Source organism: Kogia breviceps, chromosome 2, assembly GCF_026419965.1.
Source record: "Kogia breviceps isolate mKogBre1 chromosome 2, mKogBre1 haplotype 1, whole genome shotgun sequence".
Classification (NCBI taxonomy): domain Eukaryota; kingdom Metazoa; phylum Chordata; class Mammalia; order Artiodactyla; family Physeteridae; genus Kogia; species Kogia breviceps.
In genome coordinates, this window is record NC_081311.1 from 79,652,886 (window position 1) to 79,669,426 (window position 16,541).

The following is a 16,541-nucleotide window of genomic DNA, read 5'->3' on the forward strand; positions in this document are numbered from 1 at the left end:
GTGTCCTAAAGCTCAGAGAAATTTGGTCAGGGAAAGCTTGAGGGGAAGGGACTGCAGGGGGGCAGTGACAGTGGCCTACAGGTGGCCTCCTCGATGAGGTCTGTGGTGGGACCAAGGCTGTGGGCTGGGCAGCTGGTCAGGATGAAAGTGAGTTGATGAAGGGGAGGGGCTCAGAGCAGAGAGGGCTCCCCCTCCCTGAAGGAGGGGCAGGGTCTCTAGGAGGAACCTAGAACCTCCTTCCTGAACTCTCACTGGAGTCCAAAGGCCTTAAGAAATCTTGTTTAAGAAGTGGCACATATATACGATGGGATACTACTCAGCCATGAAAAAGAACAAAATAATGCCATTTGCAGCAATGTGGATGGACCTAGAGATGATCATACTAAGTGAAGTAAGTTAGACAAAGACAAATACCATATGATCTCTTATATGTGGAATCTAAAATAGAACATAAATGGACTTATCTATGAACAGAAACAGACTCATAGAGGTAGAAAAGAGACTTGTGGTTGCCAAAGGGGAGTGGGTTGGAGGAGGGATAAACTAGGATTTGGGGATTAGCAGATGTAAGCTGTTATATATAGAAGTGATAAACAACAAGGTCCTACAATACAGCACAGGGAACTATGTTCAATATCTTATGCCTAACCATAATGGAAGAGAATATTTTCAAAAATAATGTATATGTGTATATATATATTTATATATATATCTGAATCACTTTGCTGTACAGCAGAAATTGACACATTGTAAATCAACTATACTTCAAAAAAAAAAAAGTAAATACATTCATCTGAAAAAAAAATTGAAAAGAAAGAAATCTTTTAAAATTGCTGCTCCTGGCCACCAGTTCAGTATACTTGCAGTTAGTTCTGTTTGGCTTTTTAAAAAAACTTTTTATTTTAGGGCTTCCCTGGTGGTGTAGTGGTTGCGATTCCGCCTGCCCATGCAGGCGACACGGGTTTGTGCCCCGGTCCGGGAAGATCCCACATGCTGCGGAGCGGCTGGGCCCGTGAGCCATGGCCGCTGAGCCTGCGCGTCCGGAGCCCATGCTCCGCAACGGGAGAGGCCACAGCAGTGAGAGGCCCGCGTACCGCAAAAAAAAAAAAACCAAACTTTTTATTTTATATTGGAGTATAGTTGATTAACAATGTTGTGATAGCTTCAGGTGTACAACAAACTGATTGTTATACATATACATGAATCTATTCTTTTACAAATTCTTTTCCCATTTAGGTTGTTGCAGAGTTCCCTGTGCTATACAGTAGGTTCTTGTTGATTATCCATTTAAAATATAGCAGTGTGCGGGCTTCCCTGGTGGCGCAGTGGTTGAGAGTCCGCCTGCCGATGCAGGGGACACGGGTTCGTGCCCCAGTCCGGGAAGATCCCACGTGCCGTGGAGCGGCTGGGCCCGTGAGCCATGGCCGCTGAGCCTGCGCGTCCGGAGCCTGTGCCCCGCAACGGGAGAGGCCACAACAGTGACAGGCCCGTGTACCACACACACACACACACACACACACACACAAAATATATATATATATATAGCCGTGTGTACATGTCAATCCCAGACTCCCTGATGTGGTACATATATGCCATGGAGTATTACTCAGCCATTAAAAAGAATGAAATAATGCCAGTGGCAGCAACATGGATGGACCTAGAGATTGTCATACTGAGTGAAGTAAGACAGAGAAAGAGAAATATTGTATGATATTGCTTATATGTGGAATCTAAAAAGAAAAATGATACAAATGAACTTATGACAAAACAGAAACAGATTCACAAACTTAGAGAACGAACTTATGGTTACTAGGGGGTAAGGATGGTGGGAAGAGATAGTTGTTAGGCTTTTTGAATGGTAAGCACTACATTCTGGATAATGATTACCTCTGGGGAGGAGCCATAAGAGAAAGGTATCGGGGCTTCCCTGGTGGCTTAGTGGTTGAGAATCCGCCTGCCGATGCAGGGGACACGGGTTCGTGCCCCGGTCAGGGAAGATCCCACATGCCGCGGAGCGGCTGGGCCCGTGAGCCACGGCCACTGAGCCTGCGCGTCCGGAGCCTGCGCTCCGCAACGGGAGAGGCCACAACAGTGAGAGGCCCGCGTAACACACACACAAAAAAAAAAGTAAAAAAAGAGAAAGGTATTGATGATGTTTCATATCCATAATATTGTTGTTATTATTTTTAATAAATGTTTTATTTTGGAATAATTTTGGATCTATAGAAAAATTGCAAAGAGAGTACAGAGAGTTCCCATATACCCTACACCAAGCTTCCCCTAATGTTTACATCTTCATAACCATCATAACATGGATCAAAACTAAGAAATTAACATTGGTACAACTAAATATTAGACTTTATTCAGATTTTACCAGTTTTTCCACTATTTTTTATTCTGTTCCAGGATTCAATCCAGGATACTACATTGCATTTAGCACAGCCCTACTCTTTTATATTTTTAAAGAGTCTGAAGAAGCTACAGCAAATATTAAGATTTGATTAAACTTTCTGGCAAGAACAGGAAGTTCATTGTATTACTTTCTGGTTAATATAGGAGAGAAAGTATAATGTAGTGGCTATCAGGGAGGCTCTGGAAAGAAACTGCCCAGGTTCAAATTCTGGCTCAAGCACTGTCCATTTGTGTTACTTGGTGGTTACTTAATTTCTCTGTGCCTAAATTTCCTATCTCAAAAATAGGGGTAACCACAGCACCCTTAGGATTACTCTGAGGCTTAAATGTACTAATTCCTATAAAGCAACTAGAATAGCACTCAATAAAGGTTAGCCATTATTATTAATTACATATATAATATTTCACAATACATTTTAAATTGTTAAAAAATTTATTTTATTCAAGTATAGGTGATTTACAATGTTGCATTAATTTCTGCTGTACAGCAAAGTGATTCAGTTATACATATATACATTCTTCTTCAGATTCTTTTCCATTATGGTTTACCACAGGATACTGATACAGTTCCCTGTGCTATACAGTAGGACCTGGTTGTCTATCCATTCTATATATAAGAGGTTCCATCCACTAACTCCAAACTCCCAATGCATCCCTCTCCTGTGGCCCCTCTCCCTTGGCAACCACAGGTCTGTTCTCTATGTCTGTGAGTCTGTTTCTTAGATGAGTTCATTTGTGTCCTATTTTAGATTCCACATATAGGTGATATCATATGGTATTTGTCTTTCTCTTTCTGACTTACTTCACTGAGTATGATAATCTCTAGTTCCATCCATGTTGCTGCAAATGGCATTAGTTCATTCTTTTTTATGGCTGAGTAGTATTCCATCATATATATGTACCACATCTTTTTTATCCATTCATCTGTCGATGGACATTTAGGTTGTTTCCATGTCTTGGCTATCATAATACATTTTTAAAAAATTAGCTCCTTTGAGCTTTTCTGGATCCCATTTTAACAGGAAATCCCAATCTTCTTTGTACATTCCCTACCTGTGTTATAAAACGTACCACATTGTATTATAATTTGCTTCTGTTGTGTCTCCAACAGTGGGCCCCACCTAGCCCATCATGGCATGCACAGGATTAAAGTGTTTTCGGTCTGGAGGAAGGAAAAAATGAGGAATGGGAAAGCAAGCTGAGTGAGTACACAGCTCTCCCAGCAGCTTTAACGGGCGAGGGAGTGGGGGGGGGGGGCTCAGGCCAGAGCGGAAGCACAGCATGGGTTGGGATTGAGAGAGCCACATATTTCAGAGCAAGGCTTTAGCGGGGATGGGAAGATGGTGTAACAGCGTGGAGGGCTCCCAGCATAGAGCAGGGGTGCCTGGATATGTGGATGAAGATGCAAAGAACGAGCTCTCTGCACAGTTCTTTCCAAAAGCATGAGCAGTGCAGAGGCCTGGAAGCACTTTTCATCCCCAGGGCTGAACTGAAAACTCCAGTGCATTCTAACTGGAGCTCTGCTGGGACCATGTCCGCAGTTAGCTTTCATCCTGGGACACTGAGTAACAAGTCCCCGCCAGATCGTCAGATCGTTTTCTTCTTCTTCTTTTTTTTTTTTTTTGCGGTACGCAGGCCTCTCACTGTTGTGGTCTCTCCCGTTGCGGAGCACAGGCTCCGGACGCGCAGGCTCAGCGGCCATGGCTCACGGGCCCAGCCGCTCCGCGGCACGTGGGATCCTCCCGGACCGGGGCACGAACCCACATCCCCTGCATCGGCAGGTGGACTCTCAACCACTGCGCCACCAGGGAAGCCCCTGACATATTTTTAATATGTCATTCTCTCATCTCTAATAATAATAGTAGGCAACCTATAAATGGGAAATATTTAATGACTTATCGTTTCCTGTTGATATGTTTTAAAGAGTACAAAAACTCTTCAGGGATAAATGGTTTATCCCCCCCTTGAATTTAATGCCAATTAATTTAATGCTGATTTAGTGCCATTTATCTTTATCAGATACAAGATTAAAACTTTTTCCCTTCTTTTGGTCTGACCTGTGGCAACCTATGGCATCCATCTTATTTCCTTTTGTGCGTTGGTTACCAGGAATCTAGGCCAAATTCAGAGCCCAACTATAATAATCAGCTCATCTCAGGTAACTGGTTATATTCACCCATTTACAGAGTCCCTATTGTATTTTCAATCTTCAATTACCCTATTTTTTATTATGTTCATGTTTGGAAAACTATCTTGTGCCCTTTCAGAACTAGGCAGGATTATAAATTCTAAATAAATGAAAGAATAACACAGCTTTACAAAGGTAACTCTGTCAAACTACCTGAGTCCCATTTAGTGCATTATAGTAATTGAGCTGCACAGATTCTGCAAGTTAGAAATATCTTAGAGAAAATCTAGTTTACTGTTTGTGTTGCCCTGACTGTTTATCTGGCAAAATCAGGACCTCTCTGACCTCCAAGGAAGGATCACTGCTACTGAAAATATATCAATAAATCAGGCATTTTGGAATCTGCATCAACTTTCAAGCCATTCGGTATCATTCTGTGCCTCAGAAGAGTGTTTAACTAAGTGGTTGAAACCTGTAAAGGTACTCTGTCTTCCAAATGAATCATCTGCATCCTGTTCATTAACAAGAGTCTCTAAGTTCCTAACTGGGCCAAGACAGTTTTTCCTCCAGCAAGCTTCCAGGAAGAAAACATTAATTCATTACATTGAGCAGCAGTAAATGATCATACAGCAGTAGTATTAAATGAGTCAGGAAGCATCATGATAAACGCAAGGAACTCTTGGAGAGGTAAGTCTTCAGAGGTATTCAAAATACTTCAGGGCATTTTTTGTGTGTTACAATGTGAAACACAGGTAACAAACCTTTCAAAGTAAAGAGGAATTTTTTCCTCTAGAAGTATACATTGATGGTGACTTTATTATCTATAGCATTCAGACAGTTTTCATGTTGGAAAGATAAGGAACTTTCTCTCCGTCCCTTTGACCCTGACATCTCTGTTGGGTGTGTGTCACTGAGTTGTCAGCTAGACATGAGAGCTGACACAAGGTAAATACGGTCCGCCTACACTCATTTCACTGAGCGTGGCTGGGGGAGTCCCAGACACAGCCCAAGCACTGACAGTCATTACAAGCAGAGATTGCAATCACTTTTCATTGAAAAGATATTCATCAAGGGCCTAATATATACCTGGCACATAATATATTTGAATACATTTACAGATATTTGTTTAGGAACTATGCCAGGTGCTTTGGTGTTCAGCTGGGCATGGAAACTGAGAACCACAAGTAATGTGATGAAACCTAGTATAAGCATCCACTTTAATAGCCACTGTTCTAGGTGCCACCATGATGTTATAATATAAATTTGTTTAGCTGTAATCTGTGTCCAGAATATAACATAATTAGCATCAATTTCTAGGTACAGTAATAACACTGAAAGTTTGGAGCAAATACATATAATACATAATACCACACACACACACACACACACACACACACACACAGCCTCGTAAGTAGTTAAGAGTGTGGAACTGGAAGTTAAACTAACTAGTGCTACCATTTAAAAGTAGTGTGACAGACTTATGGTTACCAGAGGGGAAAGGGTAGGGGGAGGGATAAATTAGGAGTTTGGGATTAGAATATACAAACTACTGTATATAAAATAGATAAACAACAAGGTCCTACTGTATAGAACAGGGAGCTATATGCAATATCTTGTAATAAATCATAATGGAAAAGTATCTGAAAAAGAATATATGTGTGTGTGTGTGTGTGTGTGTGTGTGTGTGTATATATATATGTATATGTATATAGTATATATATATACATGTATATATATATATATACATGTATATATATGTATATATACACTACTGAATCACTTTGCTGTAGACCTTAAATGAACACAACATTGTACATCAACTATACTTCAATAAATTTTTTAAAATTAAGTAAATATTAAAACAAATAATTGACAGGAATAAAGCAACTAAATAAATAAATAAATAAAGCAGTGTGACATTGGGCAAGTCTCACATTTCTTATCCATAAAATGGGAACAAAAATGCTTATTTGGCGGAATTGTCATGAGGATTAAATACAATAATGTTTGTAAGGTGCTAACCTAGGGCCTGGCTTAAATGCTGAATAAAGGGTAACAATTTATTGTTTTATATATATATATATATATATATATATATATGCACATGAATTTGTTAATAAAAATATTAGTCCAGAAATCCATAACAGGCATGAGATTAAAAAGAATGAGAGTATTTTTAAATCAAAATTTTAAAAAAGAATAATAGCAGAAAGAAAAGGAAAGGGGCGGATGTCAGCACAAAAGAAGGGCCAAAAAAAATCTACACTGCAAGTTTGGTGAAAGTTTGCAACCAGATGGTGAGTTGCAGCAGCCAGGATCAGGACTCACATTCTGGCATTTAGTTTGGTCCCAGGTCCTCCAAGGACTGCAGACTTCTCCGAACAAGAGTAATGGTGATCCTCACGGGGACAAGCACAGGCCCTCTGCAGGAGAATCAGGGAGCTATGACTCACCGCAGCCATCACAAAATCACTAACTGGAAATCCTTGCTGCAGCTACACTGCAAAAGAATCGGACTCGATTTGCCAACTTCCCCATGTGATCCAAGCATGGCCATCTGCCAAAGAGCCAGAGGGAGAGAGGGCCACTCGCCTTTGCCGACAACACAGAGATTGCCGAGCCCCATCGCCAAATGAAAAAGCAGCAGAGGGCTCATAGGAAGTCCTTTCCAATGACGATCTGGCTTTGAAAAGAGCAGCTGTAGTGCCAGAGTGTTTGGTGCATGGCCTCTTTTGGCCGAGTATCCATTCTTCCGTGGGGAAGAGGTGTTGGGAGGTTCTTGTGGTGCACGAAGCTATTCCTCTACCATCCGCTCCCAGTGACATAAGAGAAAGGCAGCAGGAGTTGCCTTTGCCATTTAATGGGGTTTCAGTTTGTTTGACTCAACTGGGCATGTTCTTATAACGCCAGGAGAAGGCTTCTATCCTAAGTCGGCTGAACAGAAGCCAGAAGTGAACTGCAAACAAGAGGCCCGGCTTGCATAACAGCATGGAGGAGACCAGTTTCACTGCAGCCACACAGAGTAGGTGGTTGCTAATGAGCCTGCAGTGAGGATGCCTACGGAGCGGCGACCGAAGGGAAGAGTTCCTTGCTCACCTGAAAAAGACAATCACTGTACAGGTAGGTTAAAGTGTTTCTGAGACCTCCCAGTACCAGCCAAGCAGGTGCACAGATTTGGTGGGCAGGCTGGGTACAGGCTGAGAGCTTTAGAACCACCGAGGACGATGATTAACAGCTGAATTCCTGGCAGCCTTGGTGCCTTCAGGAGCTGGTTCTACAGACTGCTTGCCCGGAGATACCACGCAGAAAGGAAGAATGTGGTGAGACAGTGACCCTTATTGGAGAGAGTCCAGCTCTGATTCTTGGATGCCAGTACACTGAGGTTGACTGTCTTGGGCATGGCAGAGGTACAAGGACTCATGCAGTAAGTGGGTGCAGGTGAACTTCTGTGAGATGTGATTAGATGAGGTACATCAAACCCAACATATCCAAAGTGCATTTTCTCTCTCTCTCTCTCTCTCTCTCTCTCTCACTCTCACCCCCACTGCTAGACCTCTAACCCTTCAGCCTCTACCATATTCCTGATCTGTGCTAAGGATAGCTCAAGTCCCTCTCTCTCAGAGGCTAGAGACTGGTCTAGGCGGCGGAGGAGGGAGACAGCACAGAACTAAGGATTGGAGTGGGGAATTATGAAGGGATAAATAACAAATTCTGCGGCTGGAGTTGGAGGGGAAGGGAAAGACTGCGGGTGAGATTGGAGGGAAAGCTAGCAAGAGCCAGAATGCCTGCCAGATGGAGAGGCGGCTGAGGACAGTATGGAAGTCGGGGGTTTAGGTATTGGGAGGGAAGAGTAAGCCCAAGTAGGGTCAAGGTTGGGAGGGGTATTGAGTGCTTGTTCTGAGACAGGAGACCTGGAGGACTTGTGGGTGGGTCAGCTGGGCTGGGGATGTGGATGAAAAGACAGAAGTGGATGAGAAGACCACACCGTGCGCTCAGAAACCAAGTCGCCTGGGCTGTCCTCCACTCCACAAGCTTTCTCACTCCCCTCCTCCTGCTAAACAGCCCCCTCCAGTCCACGTCCTCTCAACTCGGCCCTCATTGTCTCTCTCTCAGGCTTTTGCCAGACTCTCTCCACCAGCGTCCCTGCCTCTAGTCTTTTCCCTGCAGCCCATTCTTCACACAACTGCCAAGCATTATCCTTCCAAAATGCAAGCTTAAAGGACTCCAGTCTTCCCATTGCCTACAGAATAAAGCCCCCAATTCTTGCATGGCACGCAGAGGGCCTCAAGATGCCCCCCACCTTGCCGTGGAAGCTTCATCTCTTGTAACTTGCCCACAGGTGCGCAGTCACCTTCAAGTGTCCAGTCCCCTGGATAAGTTGCTATACAACCTTGTAATTTGCCTTCTAACTCCCCAAAGTTATTCCCTCGGCCTAGAGGAGCTTTTCCTTCTCTCCTGCCTGCCAAACCTCTTCTCCTCTTTCAGGGTGAAACCACCTCCTCTGAGAAGCCTTCCTTATATTTCTCCCTCCAGGTTAGGGTTACTTGTTCTGTCTCACGTGTGTGTGTGTGTGTGTGTGTGTGTGTGTGTGTGTGTGTGTGTACTAAACTATGTAAAACAGAACATTTATCATTTTAACCATTTTAAGTGTACAGTTCTGTGGCGTTAAGTACACTCACACTGTTGTGCAAACTTCATCACCATCCATCGCCAGAACTTTTTCATCATCCCCAAGTAATACTCTGTCCCCATTAAACACTCACTCCCCATTATTTCCCCCCACCAGGCCCTGACAACCATCATTCTACTTTCTGTCTCTATGAATTTAATTATTCTAAGTGCCTCATATATGTGGAATCATATATTCTCCTTTATGACTAGCTTGTTTCACTTAACATAATATCCTCAAGGTTCATCCATGTTGTAGCAAATATCAGAACTTCCTTCCTTTTTAAAGCTGAATTACATTCCATTGTATGCATAGACCACGTTTTGTTTATCCATTCATCCATGTATGGGTACTTGGGTTGCTTCTATCTTTTGACTGTTGTGAATGACGCTGCTATGAACCTCAGAGTTACGAGTACCTGTTCAAGTCCCTGCTTTCAGTTCTTTAGGGTATATACCCAGAAGTGGAATTGCTGGATCATATGGTCATTCTAACTCCCATTCTTTTCCCTCCCTTGAAAGTAATTGTGCATGGTAAGTGTGCATCTTCAGTATCATAATATAAATACCCTTGGAGTAATGCTCAATAATTAAAACACAGCAAAGACCCTGGAAAGAGTATTTAACTCTTCCCTGCAGTAAAAGTATGTTTTTCACATAGAGAAGTTACAAACCAGTTGAAACGTGACAATGCTGTTATCACTTGAACTCTAAAATTAGACTCTGGCAAAATGCTTTTAAGAAAATCCTTTCAAGAAATCCAGTCAGGGCTTCCCTGGTGGCGCAGTGGTTGAGAATCCGCCTGCCGATGCAGGGGACGCGGGTTCGTGCCCCGGTCCGGGAGGATCCCACATGCCGTGGGGCGGCTGGGCCCGTGAGCCGTGGCCGCTGAGCCTGCGCGTCTGGAGCCTGTGCTCCACAACAGGAGAGGCCACAGCAGTGAGAGGCCTGCGTACCGAAAAAAAAAAAAATCCAGTTATTAAGTTTTGTAGTTATTACTCTGTCATGATCTGCTTAGGAATTTGGAGTCAGGAAACCTGAGTTCCAGCCCCGCCCTGCCGGTTACTAACAGTTAAGTTACCTAATTTCTCTAGGCTCTAATTTTACCATCAGTAAAATAACAGATGCTCCTGTACATTCACGAGAGAAGAACAATCCAAATGAAAGCATTCTGGTAACCTAAAAAAAAAAAAAAAAAAAAAAAGGATCACCTGAATTATCACAATGACCGCCATCCCATGCAACACTGGGGCCTATTTATCCAACCTGAATGACAGTACATTGAACTCATGTCCTTCCTCAAAGGAAGCTAAATGGAATTCTTTAAAGGATAAAGTGCAGCCATACTTTTCTTTTTGAGGTTTGAATAAAACATTTTTTAAAATTTAATTTTTATTTTATATTGGGGTATAGTTGATTTACAATTTGCATTAATTTCAGGTGTACAGCAAAGTGTTTCAGTTATCCATATACATATATCCATTCTTTTTCAGATTCTTTTTCCATATAGGTTATTATAGAATATTGAGTAAAGTTCCCTGTGCTCTACAGTAGGTCCTTGTTGATTATGTATTTTATATATAGTAGTATATACCTGTTAATCCCAAGCTCCTAATTTATCCCTCCCCCCTCGCACATTTCCCCTTCGGTAACTGTAAGTTTGTTTTCTAAGTTTGTGAGTCTGTTTCTGTTTTGTGAATAAGTTCATTTGTATCCGTTTTTTAGATTCCACATATAAGGATATCATATGATATTTGTCTCTTTCTGACTTACTTCACTTAGTATGATAATCTCTGGGTCCATCCATGTTGCTGCAAATGGCATTATTTCATTCTTTTTTTATGGCTGAGTAATATTCCATCGTATATATGTACCACATCTTCTTTATCCATTCATCCGTTGATGGACATTTAGGTTGTTTCCATGTCTTGGCTATTGTAAATCGTGCTACAGTGAACACTGGGGTGCATTATCTTTTCGAATTATGGTTTTCTCCGGGTATATGCCCAGAAGTGGGATTGAAAGTGCAGCCATACTTCATCATTCCCATTTGGATAAGAAAAATCTTTGAGTAAGAAGTGGAATTCCAGGGACATTTGAAGAGTGATAGGAAAACTGCCGGAAGGACTTTAAGACTGGGCAAAGAAATAGGCACAGAGAAAGAAAGCCCTGAGCCAAGATTACTAAAAAATACTCTCGGAAAAAATAGATGGTAATAGTCCTATATGCTATGCGTGTATTTCATCCAGGCAGTCTTTACATTTTTATGAAAACTTGTAGATAGAAGAAAAAACTCGAACCTGCTGCACATGGTTATTTCTGGCCTATAGTACATATTACCTGTGGTAAAAGCTGTTGAGAGTCACTGTTAAGATGTTGGTGCCAAACCATGAAACTTTTCCTGAGTCATAAATAGGCATAGCTTTCTTACCTTAGAAGAAATGACCAGTGAACTTACTTTTAGACCTTACAGCCTACATTCTTCTCTTCTGTGTTTTCAGAATGTCTGTTATTGATTCTTTAGAAGGGAAGGCAGGACAAGGCAAGACTACTGATCTTGTTTTCACACTGACTGGTAAATTACCATTGAATGGGATATACTCTTCCTCCTGCATTTCTCCCTCTTCACTTCCTGAAATTGAAGAAGTGGCCAGTAAATAGAATACAGGTTTGGAACAATTACGGAATTCAAGTGATGTAATCAATCACTTGTGTATACAAGACAGAAGGCACGGTGCTACATATGGAATAGCAGTGAAATTGAAGAAAAAATGAGACAGCAGTTATTCCTCTGCAGATTGAGATCCATTTTCAGGGCTATCAGTTTACAGGTGTATATTTCTCTATTTTAGAGAGTTCAGAAACAGCCTGGAAAAGAGAAAGAATGTTAGTATGGAATAAAGATGACATTTCTAATCAGAGGGGAAAAGATGAGTGTGATGCATGGTGTTCAAACAAGAGACTATTTGGAGGAAAATCTTTCTCCCTGTTCTCTTTCTCTTGAAATGGTGTCTTTCACACTAATTCTCAGGCATCTGGTTAGGGAGCCCAGAAACAGAGGTGGCACTTGGGATGATGGCATTTGTAAACCGGTCTTCCATTGGCCAAGGATTTATCTTATTTTCGAAGACATCTATTATAGGTCTGACTTGAATTTATCCTATTTCAGGAAACTCCCACCTACCTGCAAGTGCATTCGCCCTGGGGATGAATGTTCTAAAACCAGGTCTCTTTATTAAGAATCAGCCACAGGGTCCAGTGGTCCCGGGTGGTCCAGTGGTTAAGACTCTGCGCTCCCAGTGCAGGGGGCCCAGGTTCATCCCTGGTCAGGGAACTATGTCTTGCACGCATGCCGCAACTAAAAGAGCCCGCACCCTGCAACTGAAGATGCTGGCAACTAAAAGGGATCCCGCATGCCACTAAGAAGATCCCGCAGGCAGCAACGAAGAGCCCGCGTGCTGCCACTAAGATCTGGTACAGCCAAGAGAAAAAAAAAAGCATCAGCCATGGTGGTGGGTAGGATACTTACCTGAGATCTGACTTCAACGTGTGAGGAGCTGGCTTCACTCAGTTGCCTGAGTTGGGTGTGGTGGCGGAGAGTAAGCACAGGGTCAAAAGCCAGGTTTCCAACAATTAGCAGAGGCATAGCAGCCAGCAAACCTAGTGTTGTCTGCATCCCGTCACGAAACTCTCGCTCTCTATTAGACCTAATTATCAGTCAGCAGCTGACTTCCAGAAATGGTGCTATAGGTTGGGCAGGACAAAAGTCAGGAGAGGTTATCCTGAGGGGCGAGTGGTCCTGTGACAGTGCTTTATAGTACATTTCCTGGCCATTTAGTTCTTTGATTTGGCGACCTCACATTCTTGGTTGATGCTTTTAAGGTCTGGAGAAGAAACTCGTGCAGTCTAAAATCATTCTTTTTCTTTCAGGTGGCTGGTATCTGATTCTTAGGGATGTTGGGTTGGGGAGGGAGAGTGGGATAGAGTAGGGGAGTATATTCCAGAAGTCACATCGAATTCAGGAGAATCTGAGTCAAATGGCAGCTTGTACCCCAGCCACAAAGACCACCCAGAGAGCCAGAGCCACTTGCCACAAAGCAGCTCTCCCCTTGCCCAGGGAGGCACTGCGTTTTGGCAAGACTGTCTCGTGGCCGGGAGTCTTTATCCAGCTGAAGGCTGAGCTCACTTGCTCCTGGGTGTGCCTGCTTGGTGTGACTGCCCTGCGGCTTTGCTGACTAAACTACTCTACCACAGTGACCCATGTGAAGTGACATGATCTTTTAAAAAATATGGATGAAAATCCAGAAGACTATGTTATTAAATAGACCCAGATGTTTTTAAATACCGTGCTTATTTAAGGTCCTTTACAGTTACCAAAGGTGCTTTAAAATATCTTACTTGTATTCCTCAGATTTTTAGAATTTTTTTCCCGCTGCGCCACGTGGCTTGCGGGATGTTAGTTCCCCGACCAGTGATCAAATCTGGGCCCTCAGCAGTGAAAGTACCAAGTCCTGACCCCTGGACCGCCGGGGAAGTTCCCACCCTGTCTTCTCCATTTTATATTTCAGTGATTGACTTTCCAACATAATGTCTGCATTTTCCCCAATATTATTGTGTGTTTCAGATGACTTTTTACAGGTTGGATGTTGTTACACTTCCAAACAGAGTCTATATTTTATTTTCAATAAGATAGCATGCCTGGCTGCATCTCTACTACTAAGTGATACAGCTGTCTCAGAACTTTACTCACGGAGTAGCTGCTTGAAAAAGGCAAAAGCTGGCCACAAGCCAGCTGTTTACAAAGTGAATTCTGTGTTCCCGTGGAGTCCTTCATTTCCTGCGTTGCTCTAATGTCAGCACAAGCTGGGCAGGGAGAAGGGTTTTTGCTTCAAGCCAAGGCTCCCGGCAAACACCTAAGGAAATGAGTGCCCTCCCTCCGCTGTGGCTGGCGCACTGCAGGCCCCTCCCCATGGCACAGTAGAGCTGTTCCCTTTTCTCTGGTGTGACTGCTTGCTTGCATGGGTCTTAAAGGCAGAGCTGCCTGGGACCAGGGATTCTACAGACATTTTAGTGAAAACAGGCCTTTCAGTTTCTCATCTCAGATCCCTTTGAAATACCTCTGAAAGCTCAGGACTTAGAAATATCTCAGATGCTGATGAGGAGCAAATTTCAATACCAGCCACCATGCTGTACATACATTCCTCCCTTCCCTTCTGCGGCCCAAGTTTTATTACTAGATGAGCTTGTGTACCAGAGAAACTTAGAACGAGAGCTTCCCTAGCATACTCTTCACTCACTCATGTAGGCTATTCCTGGACAGCCCCACCGGGATCCCTACAACTCCCACCATCTGAATTCGACAGGTAAATATAGCTTAGGCTGAAGGTGGGGTCACACTACATTAATATTCAGTTCTGGGCTTCCCTGGTGGCGCAGTGGTTGAGAATCCGCCTGCCGATGCAGGAGACACGGGTTCGTGCCCTGGTCCGGGAAGATCCCACATGCCGCGGAGCAACTAAGCCCGTGAGCCATCGCCGCTAGGCCTGCGCGTCCGGAGCCTATGCTCCGCAACGGGAGAGGCCACAACAGTGAGAGGCCCGCATACCGCAAAAAAAAAAAAAAAAAAAAATTCAGTTCTGATTCCAAATATATGACAGGCCTATGCCTCTCAAATTAGTTTACATTGTGAACTGGGGAAATGATTATGTAATTTTTACAAGTTTGATTTCTCGTTGCATAAAATAGCGCTTTATTTTTTTAAATTTATTTTAGTGAAGTAGAGTTGATTTACAATGTTGTGTTAATTTCTGCTGCACAGCAAAGTGATTCAGTTATATATATATATATATATATATATATATATATATATATTCTTTTTCATATTTCTTTCCATTACGTTTTCCTACAGAATATTGAATATAGTTCCCTGGTCTATACAACAAGACCTAATCATTCTATATATAATAGTTTGTATCTGCTAACCCCAAACTCCCAATCCCTCCCTCCCCTACCCTCCTTCCCCCTTGGCAACCACAAGTCTATTCTCTATGTCTGTGATTCTGTTTCTGTTTTATAGATAAGTTCGTTTGTATCATATTTTAGATTCCACGTATCATATGGTATTCATCTTTCTCTGCCTGGCTTACTTCACTTTGTATGATAATCTCTAGGTCCATCTATGCTGCTGCAAATGACATTATTTCATTATTTTTTATGGCTGAATAATATTCCATTGTATATATATATATACCACATCTTCTTTATTCATTCATAAAATAGCACTTTACTATCAGGATGCCACATCAGAATGCACATAGATATGAAATATTCTGATATTCCAGGCACAAAAGTCAGGATTTAAATAAAATCTCCCAAAGTGTGAAAGGTATATAACCTCTAACAACTATTGACCATGAGACCACAGGTCATGGAGAATTCTTTCAGCTACTGTATTTTTCTGTATCATCCTCCTCCTTATTTATTAAAAAAAATTATTGAGCAGCTACTGTCTCAGGCACTTGGGAATACAGAATGCTAAAATGCAGTCCTCACAACTTATTGAATTCAAAGTATATTTGAGAAGACAAACAAATTACAAAAATAACAATAGGTACTGGGAGTTCAGGAACATAGGGAAGACTACTGTATTCGATTGTGTTCTGGCTTGTCTGTCACACTCACTTGGGATATTCTTTCCCTATTAGCAGATAAAAGAGATAATGCATACTTTATATCTTAACTTATAAATACCAAGAGGGCAAGATGTGCCTTTTGTTCATTCAGTACAGCCTTATGCTGGCACAGGACAAAGACTAATTGAGACATCACAGCAGTTGGGTGGGACAGGCTCCTTCCATCTCTGTGATGTAGCAGTACCCTGGCTTAGGGTAAACCTTTACCCTTTGGTGTCTGGTCCTTAATTTTTGTTTTGTTTGTTAATTTTTTTTAACATCTTTATTGGAGTATAATTGCTTTACAATGGTGTGTTAGCTTCTGCTTTATAACAAAGTGAATCAGTTATACATATACACATGTTCCCATCTCTTCCCTCTTGCTTCTCCCACCCTCCAACCCTCCCTATCCCACCCCTCTAGGTGGTCACAAAGCACCGAGCTGATCTCCCTGTGCTATGAGGCTGCTTCCCACTAGCTATCTATTTTACATTTGCTAGTGTGTATATGTCAGTGCCACTCTCTTACTTTGTCCCAGCTTACCTTCCCCCTCCCCATATCCTCAAGTCTGTCCGGTCCTTATTAAAACAGACTCTCCAACAGTCCCTCTGGAGAGTTAGCCCAACCTATGAGTATAGTTATGATATGCTTTATCAGAATCC

At 42.5% G+C, this 16,541-nt stretch overlaps 1 protein-coding gene across 1 annotated transcript in view; it reads left to right on the top strand.

Moving 5' to 3' along the window:
• The first annotated feature begins 7,363 nt into the window (after positions 1–7,363).
• The window catches only part of LYST (lysosomal trafficking regulator), a 192,132-nt gene continuing 182,954 nt past the window's right edge, over positions 7,364–16,541 (top strand). Inside the window, exon 1 of the mRNA XM_067025680.1 lies at positions 7,364–7,660. The gene's annotated coding sequence lies outside the window, so the exon portion shown is untranslated. The remainder of the gene's footprint in view (positions 7,661–16,541) is intronic.